The sequence below is a fragment of the Felis catus genome, chromosome A1 (genome assembly GCF_018350175.1).
Source record: "Felis catus isolate Fca126 chromosome A1, F.catus_Fca126_mat1.0, whole genome shotgun sequence".
Taxonomy (NCBI): domain Eukaryota; kingdom Metazoa; phylum Chordata; class Mammalia; order Carnivora; family Felidae; genus Felis; species Felis catus.
The window spans coordinates 212,297,219-212,315,970 of NC_058368.1; the positions used below are offsets into that span (position 1 = coordinate 212,297,219).

The 18,752-nt window shown below is 39.4% G+C and overlaps 1 pseudogene; it reads right to left on the minus strand.

Annotated features, from left to right (window-relative positions):
- Positions 1-12,142: 12,142 nt before the first annotated feature.
- On the minus strand, positions 12,143-12,602 carry LOC101099181 (annotated as a pseudogene).
- Positions 12,603-18,752: the final 6,150 nt, after the last annotated feature.

The window sequence follows — 18,752 nt, forward strand, 5'->3', positions numbered from 1 at the left end:
ACCAGCTGATGCAATCTGTAAGCGCCCATGCCCCGCCTCCCAATCCTCTGGGAGAATGGGCAGCCAATCGACAACGGGGGAAGGCGGGCCCTCGCCTCTAAACCAATGGAGAAATTTGTTGGGTGACAGCCCATTAGGAAACCAAGCTGCGGCGGTCTGCAAGACGGATCCGCCGGAGCTGAACCCGTGCTCTCTGCGGGCTCTGGATTTAACCCCTCCCTGAGCCAAGAAGTCTTCAAAGTACTTGCTCTTTCACGTACGCAGACTTGGCCTATTAGTCAAGGACCTTCTCAGCCACCGTAGCGGGTGGGAGGGGCTTGGCCTGAGCCTCCGGGAAGTCTGCAGCGACTTGAATACTCTCCCTGTCACTGGGACGAATTCCGGAATAGAGTCCAGGGTTCCTAAGGCTTCTTCTCTGCCTGACCTCGCGTGACTGCCGAATTCTGAGGCCGTCCCAGGGATCTGTCTCTGTTTGTAGCGGTGAATGGTGCTCTCCTCATGGTAGTCCAGGCTTCCCAAGACCCAAGCCTTAATGATCCAAGGACCGGCGCCTTTCTTTGGACATTCCTTAATACATACTTCCGCCAATCTGTAATGCGTCAGAGAGCATTTCCTTGGGCCCATGAAAATACAATGAAACCTTTACTTAAGGAAATAAACACCCTGACTCCACGGATCTGGCGCATAAGCCCCAGTGTTTGGAATCGAACGGGCTTATTTTTATTTATTTTACCAGCCAATTTAAAACAGTTACTAAATTGAAATCAGAAGTGCACTGAGCTCATTCATAGTTTATGTATTTCATCACCTTGTTGTGTGGGTTATATTTTGTAAACGTTAATCCTCGACAATCTGCCCCCTAGAGAGTCTTCCTTCCACAAAGAAAAACAGCTTTCTAACCCCGCATTTTGTTTTTCACGTGGCGCCAGGATAGTCTTCAAATACAAATGTGATCATGGCAACATTCTGCTCAAAACTATTTATGTGGTTTTTCAGTTACTCTTAGAATAAATATAGTTACGGCTTTGAAGGCCTGTGATTGCCCAACTTTCTCGCCCCTTCACTATACACTGAACTGTAGTTACAGTAAGCTTTTTTCCCTTAGTTCTCCCACAATTTTTTTTTGTACGTGTGGAGATTATTCTCCCCATCCTCCGTCCCTGTCTACCCCCACACACCCTTTACCTGTTGAGACCCTACTTATTTGTCAGATCTCAAGAACCATTTACTTAGAGGAACTATTTCTTGACCACCCTTAACTGGATGGAGCAAGTCTCTATGTTACATTTGCTGGTAGTTTCATGTAGCTCTCAGTAGCACCTATCAGTTCAATTTCACAATTAAAAAAAATATTTTTATTGTCTCCTAGATTGAAAACTTCAGGAAGCACAACTTGTGCATTTTTTGCTAGCATCTAGCAGATGTAAGCCTGGCACACAGTTTTTCAATAAATGTTAAGGGCATTAATAAGTGTTGAGACAAACCTTATTTGAAAAATTACCTCTTAATTTGTATTGTGAAAGAAAGAGGCCAAACTCCCTAAACTAACTAGCTCTAGGAGGTTTATAATAAGAATAGATTGTTGGTAGTACTTGGTGGGTATTCTCCTTAAGAAGGTCCAGGAGTGGGGTGCCTGGGTGGCTCAGTTGGTTAAGCATCTGACTTGGGCTGAGGCCATGATCTCATGGTTTGTGAGTTGGAGCCCCACATCAAGCTCTGTGATGGCAGCTCAGACTCTGGAGCTTGCTTCAGATTCTGTGTCTCTCTCTCTGCCCCTCCCCCACTCATGCCCTTTCTCTCAAAAGTGAATAAAAGGTTAAAAAAAAAAAAGTTAAAAAAAAAAAAAGTTCCAGGAGTTATATAGAACTTTAATAGGTTTAAGCAGACCAATCTGATTTATTTTTAAATTAGAGTGAGAATTAACAAGATTTTACTTTCCAGTCTAAAACAATTTAGGTATGCTCATTATATATATTTGTCTGAATTGTATCCTAATTTTAAGTAAGGGTAACAAGGACCAGAAGATTGGGAGATTACTGAATTTGCTAGAGGTAGAATAGTATAGACTAACAATTGCAAATTCCTCTTACTGCTGTGCAACTTGGCCTCTAGCAGCTTCTTTTAATCCCCTATTCTCATTCAACCTCAGAACAGTCCTGGTGAAAGGATGGTAAAAAGGAAAGAGCAGAAGGCATTTCTGAAAGATTGAATGGCTACAGGAATGTAAGAGAAGCTGTAAAAATTAGCTCCCAGTGTGGGAACCTCTCAGGGAGATAACCCAATGGCACAGTGCCCTCTGGTGTTAGGAAGAGATTTTCCCCCCATCATATGTGCATTTAGGGGCTAAGCAAAGATAATGGGAGCTTCCAACAATCCCAGATTTAGAGCACAACATGTTGTTTTTCAACTTTTATCTATTTACTAAGAAGAAAACTGTTGATTGACATCCAGTGTTGTAATCTACGCCCTCTAACCTGGGTACTTTTTAGGACAGTGACTCTCAACAGCTCTACCTTGAGAAGTGAAACAAAATTATTTATGAATTGTAACAAATAGTGCTACAAATAACAGAAGATTGCACATAATCAACTTTTTAAAAATATGAATTAAAGAAGAATCAAAGTTATCTAATAATCTTTTATTCATCCATGTAAAAACATTTTTTAAAAAGGAAGTACAAAGAGTATGCAACAATGGAAGATATGCCTGGCAAGTTCTGCTTTGGTGATAGTATATCTCAGAAAAACACTCAGCTGGGATGTGGCCAGGTAAGTATAAATATGATCACATGAAGAACGGGGAGAGGTGCTCTTTTTGTTGCAAGAAATAGTCACTTGGTGATTTTGACAAATGGGGAATTTATTCTAAAACTACATGAAGTAGTAAAGGAACAGGAATCTCTTCTATGTAGCCAGGCCACACTGGTTGCAGGGAAAACTGAACAATTGGGCCTCATGTGAGACTGCAGGGACTGTAGTTTGATGGTTAATCAAAATCCAAGGTCCTCTCTAGTAACAAGAAGTTGTGACTTTGAGCTCTGGTACTCCACTATTAGCATGAATGTGTTAATCTTGTCTCTTGCTCCTCCTCCTTTTACCAGCTGACCAATTTACTTTATATATCATGGTTCAAATTCCCAAGGAGGAGAATCAGAGAGGCTGTCTAATTACCAAGCCACATAATCATAAGTTACAGGCCAGCTTATGGGTTGATTGGTTGTTCCTTAAAGTCAGGTGCTTCCCATAGTCTACTCAGCAGTGGCTGAGGGACTAGTCATATGGTATAGCCATCATGGTGCAGGGACCAGATACTTTCTTCAGTATGGAGTGTAGGCACCTTTAGAAGGGGATGCTGAGCATGACAGGTGCTATGAGTAATATCTCTAAGGCAAAATGTGTTTGTGATTCATTTGGCAATATCTTCACTATAAATAAATTTTGGTGCTATTTCACTTAAGTTTTTGTGGGAGTTATTTTGTGAGGAGAGGAGGCAGGGATGCTGAACTTCTAACAGTATGTAACAGAAATCGTTGTTTCATGAATGCACTTTGGAAAATGTGACACTACACTTATAAAGTGTTCATTATTGCAGTAAAAATTACCCATCAATCACACTTGGAGTGACAGTGCTTTCCAAATAAATCTTGGCTTATGTTTTAGTGTAAGATCTTTAGAGCTATCAGATATGTGGTCCCTACTGATGTGGATTTTTTTCCTTTTAATTTCCTTACAATTAATCTAAAAAATATGATTAAAATTGTGAATTCCATTAGAAATGACACCAATGATCATGCACATTCATACCATACAAAATACATCTGTATAGATAATAGCACAGAAGATAATGCTGATGCAATTTTAGAAGATGATGTTCATTCTGGGCACAAGTATAATAACTGTCAGCTTGAAACTCACCCACTAATTCTTGGAGTACTTTGCACCAATGTTTCTGGTTTCCCTTTCAAATATATCCAAATGTTCTTAGGGCACTTCCAATGACACTGTCAATCTTTGGTAGATAGTTCCAAAATAGCCTAACTATACCTTGAAGAGGGTACTCTCTATGGTATTTGAATCCTAGTTTCTTATACGTGAGTTATTCTAGTTTGTTTAGAGACCTTGCTTTCCATCCTCTGTTAGATTTGATTTCAGTGGATCTGTTATTGTTCTAATCTAATAACATTGAACCCCTCCCCCCCGCTTTCTCCTACCTTTAAAAATTTTTTTTTTAATTTCTTTTATGTTTATTTATTTTTGAGACAGAGAGAAACAGATCATGAGTGGGGGAGGGGGCAGAGAGAGAGGGAGACACAGAATCCGAAGCAGGCTCCAGGCTCTGAGCTGTCAGCACAGAGCCCGACGTGGGGCTCAAACCCATGAACCGTGAGTTCATGACCTGAGCTGAAGTTGGACGCCTAACCAACTGAGCCACCCAGGCGCCCCTAAAAAAATTTTTTTTAATGTTCATTCATTATTGAGAGACAGAGAGAGAGAGCATGAGCATGGGAGGGGCAGAGAGAGGAGGAGACACAGAATACAAATCAGGCTCCAGGCTCCGAGCTGTCAGCACAGAGCCCGATGCAGAGCTCAAACTCACAAACCACGAGATCACGAGCTGAGTCGTAGTCAGACGCTTAACCGACTGAGCCACTCAGGTGCCTCTCTCCTACCTTTTTGGAGAATATCTTTCTGTACTACATTTTGAAGTTACTCCATTTTATATGTATTTATTCTTTTCTTAAAGATATAATTTTTCCTCTCTTTCCTCTGATATAATAATTTTTAAGGGAACCTCGGCTTCCTCCAGCATAATCAGCCTTTCTTCTTTTATTTTGCTTTCAGTTGTCCAGTGCTCATTTTTAATAAGTAAAACAAGCATATTTTCCAAGCTACCCTAGTTTCTCCTGGATCTCCTAAGATACCTGCTTCCTGAGACTGAGAATTCATATACATATCTTTTTAAAAATTGAATTACTTTCTTTACCTTTGGATTTGCAATACTTTAATTGAATGTTTTCTCTACTTCAGTCCCACAGAAGATCATATTCTCTCTATAATAAATGCCTGTGTTCATTTTTTGTTGTTGTCAATAACACCTACCAATTTTTTTTTTAATTTTCTTAACTCTCAAGAACCTACTTAAAGCCATGTGACTTATCAAACTTGTGAACAAACCAGAAAAGTAAAAAAAAGTTAGTTTCCTCAGGCTTCCCCCTTTGCCTTTAAATATAGTTCCAAAACCATGCAAGCAGGCATGGAATTTGGTGCAGTGGATCTAGCTCTGGATACCTAGATATAGTACTAAAACTAGAACTAGTAACTACCACACAGCACTACTCCATAGCCCATGCGTATCTTGGCTGCCTTTGTACTTCATCATTCTGCACATTGGCTGAAAAACACTGTGAAAGAACAAATATTGGTTTTTTGTTTTTTGTTTTTTGTTTTACAATACCTAACAGAGTACCCCAGCCTAGTGTTTAGTGCAAGGAAAAACTGACACAGACATTCTTGGAGGCCCATACAACCTGCTTATAAGGATAGGTGCCTGGCTTGCTCCAGTGAAATGCCAATTACAACGAATGCAAAAAATCAGCTTCTGGTTATAATATAAACAACTGCAAAACTATTCAGGATTTTTCAGTTGTTAAGCATAGCCATGGTTAAAAATTAAGTTATATTAAGTGCAGTGTGGTATCCTGAATTGGATTCTGGTACAGGAAAAAAAGATTAGTGAAAAAGACTGATGAAATTCAAATAAAGTCTGGAATTTATTTTGTATATTGCACTAGTGTCAATATCTTAGCTTTCATAAATGTACCACAGGCACGTAGGATGATAATATTAGAGGGAGCTGGGTGAAGGGCATATGGGAACTCTGTACTGTCTTTGCAACTCTTATGTAATTATAAAGTTATTTCAAAATAAAAAGTTTAGAAATTTTATTTTAAAATAATTTTACATTTTGGCTACATACACACATATGTTTATAATTTATAGTTATTATATAAACTTACAATTAAATATATTTTAAAAGATAACATATTAAAAACTTACCACTTCCTAATTATTTTACTACATTAAATATTGTCTATGTTCTTGAGCTCATTTTTGTCTAGTTTATCAGTGTGGTAAAATACTATATATACTGCATATCTGTTCCTAACTCAGCATTCAGACATTAGTAGCTTGAAATTAGCCATAGTGGGAATATTTATACCTCAGAACTGGCAAATCCTACAAATCAGGGCTTATTGCTTTCCCAGGGAGCTGGTTGTTAAACATTTACCAGTATACCATTGGGTATATGCCCTAAGTTTTTGCCAGTATATAGGGCCTTTAACTCCATGCCCAGAATTCATAAGTTGAAGGACAAAGGAGAGATGCTTCTCATTGTTAGCCCTTAATAACTCATCTGAAGAATGCTTGCTTCTCATTCTTATACCTGTGGGCTGGATCATTTTGAAGGTCCTAGTCCCTAAGAGGGTACAGTCATGATTCAGATGAGTTGGTTGGGACTGCCTCCTGGCCTTTGGGGGCTCCATAGGCTGCTGTACCTACAGGAAGAATTAAAGATTGCTGTTCAGGTCAGAATGACTGATCCTGATTAGTAGAGGGCAAATAGGTTTCTGCTACATAAAGGAGGATTTTGTCAGGAATCCAGAATATTGACGAGCCATTTTATAGTACTTCCTTACCTAATGTTTTACTCACTGGAAAACCCAATAAAGGCAAGGAAGGAAGGTTTGGGTCATCTACTTTTATCTAGTGGTAAAGAATCCTGTCCAGCCAAATTTCAACAAAGGCTAAGTTAACTTGAATAGATGCTATAAAAAGGAAGCTATGCTGGATTGGCTACATAATTTGTAGAACCCAGGGCAAAATAAAAATGTGGGGCCCCTTGCTCAAATATTATCAAGAACTTCAGTATATCAATAGGAGAGTATTAACTAATTCAGAGAGCCCTTCTGAATTCAGGGCTCCATTTGGCCACACAGGAAACACACCTATGAAGCTGGTTCTGGTGCTATGATTACCAACTTAGCTTTTATGATCAGGAAGAAGTATGGATTGTAGCAATTATGTTTTACATCACTTCTTTCTTTTTTCCCTCTTCACTTGACTTTTCCTTCTTTCACATATGAAGAATACCAGGGGTAGCTAACATTTAGGTATCGTGAGGGAATATTATTGAACCAACATTGCTCCATGATGCTATACAGTCTTAGGGGATTTCATATGTCTTTTGTGTTAGGGACATAAACTTTTCATATGGGGGAGAGACTAGAGAAGCTGTTGAAGGGGAAAAGGTTTGTCCTGTATCCATAGACTTATGGGTCATTAGTTTCTTGTTGCCTCCAATTTATGGGACCCTCAACAGGAGATGGGAGGGCAGAGAACAAAACCATGGTATTTATTCCACCAGCACTTCCATGAGAGGAGGTTGACTTGGCCAGCTGATGTTTTACTGCTAAAGGTCACTGCTCATGTCAGGGCACTTCTTTCTACACAACTCTTTGCTTGTAGGTTCCAGTACAGCTGGCTTTTTTCACCCTTCCTGGCCTAGGAGTGGTTACAGATTTGCCACTATTACTGGCCCCAGGTTCTCTACACCTCGACTATCCTTTTATAACCTGCTGTAAATAAATACTTTAAATTACTCTAATTCAAGTTTGCCATCTGTTCTCTGGTGGGACCCTGTGTGATGTATGTGTTTTTCATCTATAAAATAAGGATAAGAATAACACATGATTCTGGAACTTGTTGGGATAGTTAAATGAAAGTAGATGTATGAAAAGTACTTTGCAAACTCTAAAAGGCTCTACAAGTGAATTATGTTTGGGGAAATGAATGTTCTAGCTAATTACCCTCTCAGACTTATTCTAGGTTCATTAGGAACTATACTGATATATCCCTCTGAATTAATCTTCACTTTTGTCCTATCTCTTCTCTGCTGGGAACCTTACAATGGTCTTTCATTGCCTGGAGCAATGGTCGTCTTTATCCTAGCATTAAAACATCTTCACAGCTTGGATCCTAATCGCTTTCCAGTTTATGTTTCTTCTCTGCCCTTTAACTTTCAGTGAAATAGAGGTACCCCAGGAAAACTGACATATTGTTTTTCTGTGTCCTGGCCTATGCTCACTTGGTCATGTACTTACCATTCAGATCCATCTAACCATTGCCATCTCTCAAAGCCTAGCATAAGACTTTAGCAAACTCATAGTTACCGTGTATTTCTAGAGCACATATTGGGTACACAGTTCTCTTGAAATTGAGCAAATATTGAAGACCTTAATATGCGTCATGGCAGTTGAGAGGCACATTTTCAGTATCTCACCTCACCCTTTTTCTAAGCAGGCCTATAGGACCAGTGTGCGTCCCATTACTCATAAGGTGCCAGAAGCCACTTTCTTTCCAGAGACTTTTCTCCCTCCAAGATAGATAGAGATGGGATTCTTCTCACCAGTCAGGGGCCCTCTATCTGCTGGATAGTCATTTACATATCAAGGGTGTTAACAAAAATCCAACTGAGTAAATTTGAAGATTTAATAGGTTTTATTAAGCTATTCATGAATCTGGCATCATCCCATCTAGCAAGTAGAGGGGAGCTTCCAGAGGAGTAGAACAAAATGGAAAAGGTTTTATGGGAAGAATGGTGGGACAAGAAGTCATTAGCAAAAAGAAATGTTTCAACCGAGGTTACTTTCCCTGAGAGCAGGGGTGGGAGTCTGTGGGGTGGGGGGCCTGGGGGTCTTATCATCAGATTACCTCATCATCCTTTGGGGGATGGAAGGGGCCTGCCTGGCAGATGACCTCATTGGGGCCGACCAGAAAATTCCTGATTGTTCTGTTAAAACTACATTTCTGAAGGAGGTTGAAACTGCAATTAGATTAAGTATTAAGCCCTGGTTTGGGGATTTGGTGTAGCATAAGTGACTCCATCTTGGGCCTGTGTTTTTCTTTTTAACGGGTTCCAGTCTAGATGTCTTTCACTTAAATATATGTGTTCAAGGTAGAAATCTCATCTTAATAACAGCAACTACTTTTGAGCAACTCATTTAATCCTCTTAATTATTCTGCATAGTACTTCATCATGGAGGAAACAGATTTAGGAGAGTTAAGTGGTTTGTTCATTATTCAGTTAGTAAAATCAGGGCTAGGAATGGACCACAGGTCTATTTGTCTCCGAAATTTGTGTTTCTTCCTCTCACAAACTCCATTACCCCAACATTAAGTTATTTCCTGGCAACAATAGATGATCATATGAAAGCGTATGAACGCACTTCTGTTTCATTTTGATTTTAGTGTTTGTATCTTTTATCATTTTTAGTTTTTATTTTAATGTTTAAGAATATTGTCTCCATATTATTTATAAAGCTAACTGAAGACAGAAATGTTGTTTTATGTCACTGTATTAGGCATTGCACCTTTACCAAGGGTTGAATACATAGCATGTGTTTACCATATATTTATTGGTTAATTGTTCCAGAAAGGTTTTCAAGGACAAATAGGTTATGTTACCTGTTTTCTTTATATATATATACATATATATATATATATATGTATATATATATGTATATATATATGTATATATACATATATACATTATACATATGTATATACATATATACATATGTATAATGTATATACATATATATGTATATATATGTATATATACATATATATACATATATATGTATATATATGTATATATACATATATATACATATATATATATAATTAGATCACAATTGTAATTTTTCTTTGCTGAATGACAATCTTGCAAGTGAAGAGTAATCTCAGCACATGGAAAACAATAAAACAAAACTGAAAGATGTTTAAAATTGTGTGTCTATAAGGGCCCACATAGAAATGGGGTAGTGGTAAAAGAAAGTCCTGGACAGAAAGGCAGAATTTAGAGATAATGGCCAATATATAAAGAGTTCAGACTTTTTACCAGGAGCACTGAAGAACAGTAAGAAGGAATGGGCCTATCAGATTTGTTTTAGGATTGTCACTCTGTCCCACAGAGAGTAGATTGTAGTGGTATGGAGTGGAGGCAGAAGGAAGTGGTCTTCCTTATTTGGGATCTAGCTTTACTTCCTTACCTTCTCCACACCTCCCTGTACTAGCCAGGATGCCTAATCCTGTTAATTAATGGGAAATTGGGTTTCCACTCTACAGTGGGTATGGGGAAGATTATGTTTAGGACCCAGAGAATCACTAGAGTACCTCATAATACTGCCATGACAAATAGTCCTGTTCAATGTAAAACTGTGGCAGTCCAATAAAGATAAGGTCAGCAAAGGCTTATATACCATGGAAATAAATTATTTGGATATCCCTACCAATTAAAGAATCCAGCTGAGATGCTATCAGAGGGTAAAGGGACTTTGAAGTAAGTGGGGGAAGAAGACAGCTTTAGGCTGGTGAGCAGCTATAGAAGTAGGGATTGTAGCAGCTGTGCTAGATATTATTTAACTTTCTTTTTCTCATTGTTTCCACCCTTCCTTATAATATGAAGAATAACGATGCTGGCTAACATTTAGTTTTCAGGTGAGAACGTGAATGAATGGGTATCAGTCAGAATAAAATGGTTGCTATGGGGGCGCCTGGGTGGCGCAGTCGGTTAAGCGTCCGACTTCAGCCAGGTCATGATCTCGCGGTCCGTGAGTTCGAGCCCCGCGTCAGGCTCTGGGCTGATGGCTCGGAGCCTGGAGCCTGTTTCCGATTCTGTGTCTCCCCCTCTCTCTGCCCCTCCCCCGTTCATGCTCTGTCTCTCTCTGTCCCAAAAATAAATAAACGTTAAAAAAAAAAATTAAAATGGTTGCTATGTATTGGTGACACAAAGTTTTCATTTGAATTAAGGACAAGAATGCATTCCTCAAGATCTACTTCCTACTCTTCCCCTGGGTCTGACTTGGAGACTGACTATTATAGACTGAATGTTTGTGTCTCCCCAACAATTCATATGTGGCAATCCTAGCCACCAATATGATGGTATTAGGAAGTGAGACCTTTGGGTGGTGATTATGTCTTGAGAGTGGAGGCCTCGTGAACAGAATCGTTGTCCTCATAGAAAGGATTGCAAAGAACTCTCTCACCCCTTCCACCATGACACAGCATGCAGACAGCCATCTGTGAACCAGGAAATGGCTCTTACCAGACATCACATCTGCTGGTGCCTTGATCTTGGATTTCCCAGCCTCCAGAACTGTGAGAAGTTAATTTCTATGTTTATATGCCACCCAGTCCATGGCATTTTATGGGGGCAATATGAGCAAATTAGACAATACCCTTATAAAAAATAGACTGTAGAGAGCTCTCTTACCCCTTCCACCATGTGAGAATAAAGCATGAAGACAGCCATCTATGAACCAGGAAGCAGCTCTCACTACACATCAAATCTTCTGGTGCCTTGATCTTGGACTTCTCAGCCTCCAACTATGAGAAATAAATTTCTGTTGTTTATAAGCCGCCTACCTACTCTATGGTATTCTGTTATAGCAGCCTGAATGGATTCAGACACTGACCTTCATCAAATGATCCTCTTGCTTTCTCAGTGCCCATTGGATTTTGTCGATGAGAAGCACCAGAAGGTGATCAGTAGGAGCGAGGGGGCTGGGGCGCTTGGGTGGCTCAGTCACTTAAGCATCCAGCTTTGGTTCAGGTCATGATCTTACCCTTCGTGGGCTCAAGCCCTGCATTGGGCTCTGTGCTGACAGCTCAGAGCCTGGAGCCTGCTTCAGATTCTTGTGTCTCCCTCTCTTTCTACCCCTCTTTCACTCATGCTCTGTCTCCTTCAAAAATAAATAAACATTTTTAAAAATTTTAAAAAAAGAAGAAGCAAAGGGAGTGAAATGAATATATGTATTTCTCAGTTGCTTTCTTTTAGGGTCTTCATGGCCTGGCTGCATCCCTTGATTGAATGTCATAGCCCTCATTAGGCTGTCCTTCCTAAGCAGCTCTCTGAATCCAGTGGTTAGAGAAATGCTCCCTCCAAATACCCCTTCAGGAGTAAAGGTGGTATTATTAGTACGAAGTAGTGCACTATCTCCTGAGCTTTCCCTATATCATGCTCATATCTTTGGAAATAGTCCTTTTATTAAAGTTTCTTCAAAATTACCCAGTTTGTGAATTCCAGCTGTTCTTGCCAGGATCCCAGTAATACATGAAGCTTGGAGTCAAGCTGACTTAAGTTAAGCCAGGTTTTATTTTATTTTATTTTTTTGAAATGAACATAACCTCAATATTTTATTGTCTTCAAAATGTAACAAATATGAAGCTTAGAACTGTATCACTTGGCCCGTTCTCTTCTTATCTCCTTCCAGCTCAAAATGCTTGCATCTCTTAACAGCCAGCATTCTCTTAGATCTGTAGCTGGGCTCAACACATTAAAGCCTCAGCATAATCTTCTTTGTAGTTTTAGCCTTTTTCTGGAAAGTAGGCTTAGTTTGCCCTCCATAGCCACTCTGCTTCCTGTCATAACGCCTCTTTCCCTTGGCATAAAGAAAATCTTTGCCTTTCTCGTACTGTGTCACTTTGGTGCTTGCCACACTTCTTGCAGAAAGTCCAGTGGGTTTTAGCAACATTCACCATGGCTGCAAGAAGGCTATCTGCACGGAAAGAAAGAGCAAGTTAAGCTAGGTTTTAAACAGTAGTTACCACAGTGCCCTCTTGGGGTAGGAGGGTGGGTTCAATGCCTGGTGTCTGACACCCAGGGAGGGCTTAGAGACACTGGTCTAGAGACACAGCTCAGGCACTGACTCTTTACTTTTTAACTCATAGTTTTCTGCTTAATTTTGTCAGAGAAGAACCAATTGAGTTCTTCTAGAAACTAAAGCTCAAGTTTGATGCACACAAGAAATCATAGGCTCCTTGCCTCCCAGGAATTTGAATTTGAATAGCTTTTTGGAAGTTCTGGACCTCCTCTCCAAAGGGCATGCTTTCCTCTAAAGTGAGTTGTAAATTTGTAAATGTGTGTAATTTGTCTTTGGTGTTTCTCCCTTCTCATTTCTTTGTGGGGTACCTCTGCCATTCCCTGAAGGTACTCAGGAACCTCACATTCTTCTACGCACTTTTCTCCATGAAAACCAGCTTCCAGGAAAGGTTCTGAATTCATTTTCACTAAATAAATGACTGTTTGACTTTGATATGTTATCTCACTCAGATAGCACAATCTTTTGTCTAAAGCAGGGTTTTTCTCAACCTCAGCACTATTGACATTTTGAGCCAAAATAATTCTTTGTTGGGGAGGGGGCTGTTCTATGCATTGTAGGATGCTTAGCTGTATCCCTGGCAGCAACACACAAGATGCCAGTAACATCCTTCTCCTGGTTATGACAACCAAAAGTGTCTCCAGACATTGCCAAATGTCTTGTGGGGGCAAAATCACACCCAACTGAGAACACTGGTCTGAAAGGATGAACTTCCACCTGTGCATGTCTTTGGACATGATCAAATCTAAAGGAAAATTGTGTATTAAGGTAATAATCTGGAAATGCTTTTGAAAATGTAGACTTTGAGTGCTTATTGGTAAAGGACCACCTGTTCTAAGCTATTCTGGTTTTCTAACTGAATGACACCACCAGCTCATTTTTATTTCAAACAAATCTGCGTGCGCACACACACACACACACACACACACAATCTGCACATATCCATGTTTTCCCTTAATGTTTATTACCTAGTGATGCAATTATGACGACTTGTGATTATGAATGAAAACATATTTTCTGTTTTGTGTAGGAATATATGGGTGATTAACATATATGTCTTTGAAATATCCTCTGTATTAAGGTTCTCCAGAGAAACAGAATAGGATGTGTGCGTGTGTGTGTGTGTGTGTGTGTGTGTGTGTGTGTGGAGAGAGAGAGAGAGAGAGAGAGAGAGAGAGAGAGAGATTGATTTGTTATCAGAATATCAGGAATTGGCTTACGTAATTATGGAGGTTAAGTCCCAACATCTGCAGTCAGCAAGCAGGAAATCTAGGAAAGTAGTGGTGTAAGTTCTAGTCTGAAAGCCAGAAGGAGATCTTCTGACCCAAGAGGAGCTGATATTTCAGTTGGAGTCTGAAGGCAGGAAAAGACCGATGTTCTAGCTCAAATAAATCAGGCAAGAGGAGTTCCCTCTAACTCAACCTTTTTGTTCTGTTCAGGCCTTCAATTGATTAGATAAGGCCCACACACATTAGGGAGAGTAATCTGCTTTACTCAGTCTACTCATTGAAATGTTTTTCTTAGAAACGTGCTCACAGACACAACCCCTGAAATGTTTTACTGATGTCTGGGCACCACATGGCCTAGCAAGTTGGCACACAAAATTAACTATTACACCTTCCCATTGAATTTTTGGATAATCCTAATTCATCTTCTCAAGAACTGCCTTAGCAGGGTTGATACTGGGATTTCAATCTGAGCCACTGAGCTAGTTTGAGGACCTATATAGTTGGCTCAGTTCTTCTCAGCTTGCAGGGTCAATTAAAGTGGAGCTCTCTGGTGGTATAACCTTTCTGGAACCAAATAGACCATGGTGGAACATTTATGCTTTCCCCTAGCCATAGTGACTCCCTATGTCTGGCAAGTTTTTCTGAAAGAGCCAGATAGTATATATTGTAGGTTTGCAGGCCAATACAGTATTTATTGCAACTACTCAACTCTGTCACTGTAGTGCAGAAGCAGCTATAGACACTATGTAAACAAATGGACTAGCAGTGTTCCAATATTTTATTTACAAAAAAAAACAGGTGGCTGGTCTGTGGACTATAGTTTACTGACTCCTGGCCTAGAGCATTGTTCTCATCTGTATGGGTTACTGGCACTTCTGTATTTCAATGTACAAAAAAAAAAGGAAAAAAGATAATGAAATTTCTCAAGCTAAATTTTGTAACGTCCAGACCCAGAAGTGGCATATAATCACTTCTATTCATGTCCCATTGGTCCAATCTTAGCTACATAGCTTCTAGGGAGGCTGGGGAATTCAGTCTCTACCTGGATAGTCACGTACCTGGCTTAATTTCTGTTAGGAAGAACAGATTTTAGTGGGAAACTAGCAGCCACAGCCACATGAGATGAACCACTTAGGAGGCAATTCTGCAAATTACATAAGTCTCTCCCTATTGCAAGTTTTATTTAATTAGGAAATTCTTTTTTCTTCATTTGAAATAATTCTCATAAAATATTTTCTGAGGATGTTATATATAACTAAATAGTTATACACAATTTAGACCTTATACACATTAAGAAATATTCACTGGGGCGCCTGGGTGGCAAAGTCGGTTAAGCGTCCGACTTCAGCCAGGTCACGATCTTGCGGTCCGTGAGTTCGAGCCCCGCGTCAGGCTCTGGGCTGATGGCTCAGAGCCTGGAGCCTGTTTCCGATTCTGTGTCTCCCTCTCTCTCTGCCCCACCCCCGTTCATGCTCTGTCTCTCTCTGTCCCAAAAATAAACGTTGAAAAAAAATTAAAAAAAAAAATTTAGGGGCATCTGGGTAGCTCGGTTGAGTGTCTGACTTCGGCTCAGGTAGTGATCTCATGGTCCATGAGTTCAAGTCCTACATCAGGCTCTGTGCTGACAGCTTGGAGCCTGGAGCCTGCTTCAGAATCTGTGTCTCCCTCTCTCTGACCCCCCTGCCCCCCGTCAAAAATAAACATTAAAAAAAAAGAATCATCTTTAAAAAAATGTTTTAAAGTTTATTTTTGAGAGAGAGGGAGTGAGTGTGTGCAAAAGTGGGGGAGGGGCAGAGAGAGAGAGAGGGAAACACAGAATCCCAAGCAGGCTCCAGGCTCTGAGCTGTCAACACAGAGCCCAATGCAGGGCTTGAACCCACAAACCATGAGATCATGACCTGAGCTGAAGTAGGACACTTAACCAACTGAGCCACCCAGGGGCTCTGCTTTGTTCTAAGCTATTCTGTGATTTGTACCTTTGGGAAGTTCACAATATGCTTAAAGAAATAAAATATCTCAACATAGAGGCTATCAAATATTCAATTATGGAATCAGGTAATGCATTCTACAGGCATTTGGAGAAAGAGGAAGAGATAATTCATATTTCATATCTAGGATATGGCTTTCTATTCACATCAAGTGATACTGTTGCCTTGTTTTACGTGGAAACAGTTGGGAACTAAATTTTAAAGACTTGTCCTCAATTGCTTTTTGAGCCACATATTTTAGTGTTATCAGCATTTATTTTCAAGGGACAGAAGCCCATTTAAGATAGTTTAAGCAAAAAGAAAATGCATGGCCAGATTCAGGGTATTTGAAAATGCCAGGCCACTGTCTCTATCTCTGTTTTCCTTCATCTGCTCTCTCTTTTTAGGGGAGCTTTTTCCATGTGGCAGGAAGAATGGCCACTGACTATTCCAAGTCTGTGTCATCTTTAAACATGTATAGCTCAAGATTCCAGACAAAGTGGAGGCATCTTTCCCAGTGGCTTCAGCAGAAAAGTCCCCAGACCAGTCACTTTGGCTAGGGAGAACACAAAGTGATACTGGCCAGCCCTAGATCATGAACTTCTGGGGCTGAGAAAGACTCGGTCAGCCCCATCTGAGTGATGTGGAATAGAGACAGGTAGTTTTCCAAAAGAGAGTTGGGAAAAAATAGTTCAGTAAATTTGTCTTGTTTTTGGCCACACGTAAAACACAGTTACATTCTTATTTTATAAAATTACACAGTCCTCAATGAATTTAAAAATAATGTATTGACAGTATGTTATTAAACCTTGAGTGATAGTTAGGAAGATAGATGAAAGATAATAGATTTGAGCCTGAATGATAGGCTCAGTATAACTCTAGGTGCTGGGGCTGCAAAAATGAGTGAGAACTGGGGTCCCTAGCCTCATGAAACTCATGACTAATGAATGGGGTCAGTTAAACATGTAAACAAACATTACAAAACAGTATGATAACCATCAACAGATAATGATCTTGCACAAAGGAATAAAATCTCCTTGGTCTTTTATGGTATTGTTTCTTGCCTTTGTTGGCTTTTGTGGGGAACATAAAATTGTAAAACACAAACACACCAGATTTAGAGTCAGTAGACTTTGGGTAACCTTTGGCTGTGTGTCTTTAAGCAAGGATATGGCCATTTTGGTTCTCAGTTGTCATGAGTGTAAAGTGAGAGGTTTGAACTAGATGATTGTCTAGATTCATCTAGGTTGCAAAATTCTAAATATTTTAATGTATGAGATTGTAGTAATCAGTGATTACTGTAGTAATCAGTAATTCATTGGAATTGTTAGTCAGGATGTGTATAAACTAAGAAGCCACTAGATGTCGCTCTCTCATCGATTTTGTGCTATTCAGATCTTATTTTAAATGCCAGGATATCTGAGAGCTGAGTGGGACCTTAAAAATCATTTTTGTTCAATCATGTCAGTTAATTAAGAACAAAAACAGACTATTTGGACTAGATATATAAAATGACTTAGTCAATTTCTTGACTTCTAGTCCAGGGGACTTTCCTCTCTTTAAACTGAACAATGCTTGGAAATGATGTTTTACATCAATTATCAACTTTGATAATGGTTTTTGTTTCTTTTTCTTCCTGAACTATTAATAAGAGCAATTTGGGGGCTAGATTATACAAATTTCTATGACTTAAAATTATACCATAACACTGGAACAAAAAAGTAACATTACTCAGAGATTACTACTTTGTCTTGTTTGAAAATAATTCACAGGAGAATGTAAGAAATTGGGTAGCTGTGAATGAAAATGGAAATCAAAATTCACAACCACCTGGCTTATCTGAAGTTTAGACTTTAGCAACCTGAGGTTTTCCTTTCTTAACATGGCCCTGAATAGAAAGTAAGTTGAAAAGGGCTTTCTTTGAAAAGTGAAATCGCTTTAAGGTCTCTGCATCAAACCCATTAACATTAATTTCTATATCATCCTTTGAACCTTATCTAACATGCAATTCTTAATGAACATGATTCATAATGAACCATAATCTAATTCTTGGTTTAGATGAGTCTGCAGGATTTGAAACAGAAACGGAACTATAAGAGGCAGGCCTATTAAAATAAGAAGCCACAGCAGATAGCCTGATTATAATAAGGGGGAAAAATGCTAGACTCAAAAAAAAAAATCAAAACTATATTATACATCTTTGTAAAATGACAAGATCTTTATGATGACAACCTTGTGGCTTCAAGAAAAGGTTAAATTAGGGGCAACTGAGTGGCTCAGTCGGTTAAGCATCTGAAAGGCTCAGGTCATGATCTCACTGCTCATGAGTTTGAGCCCCACATTGGGCTCTGTGCTGACAGCTCAAAGCCTGGAGCCTGCTTCAGATTCTGTCTCCCTCTCTCTGCCCCTCCCCTGCTTGTGTTCTCTCTCTCTCTCTGGGTCTCAAATATATATATGTAAAAATAAAACATTAAACATTTTTTAAAAAGTTAAAAAAATAAAAAAGAAAAGGTTAAATTACATTGCTATCCTTTGTGACATATAAGCTTTTTTTTTTTTAAGTTGAAGTATAGTTGACACCTGTTATATTAGTTTCAGGCATACAAACAGTGATTGGAAGACTCTATAGGTTATGCTATGCTCACCATAAGTGAAGCTGCCATCTGTCACCATACAATACTATTACAATACCACTGATTGTATTTCCCATGCTGTGCCTTTTATTTCCATGACTTATTCATCCCATAACTGGAAACCTGTGTCCCCCACTCTCCTTCACCCATTTTGCCCATTCCCCCATCTTCCTCCCCTCTGGCAACCATCAGTTTGTTCTCT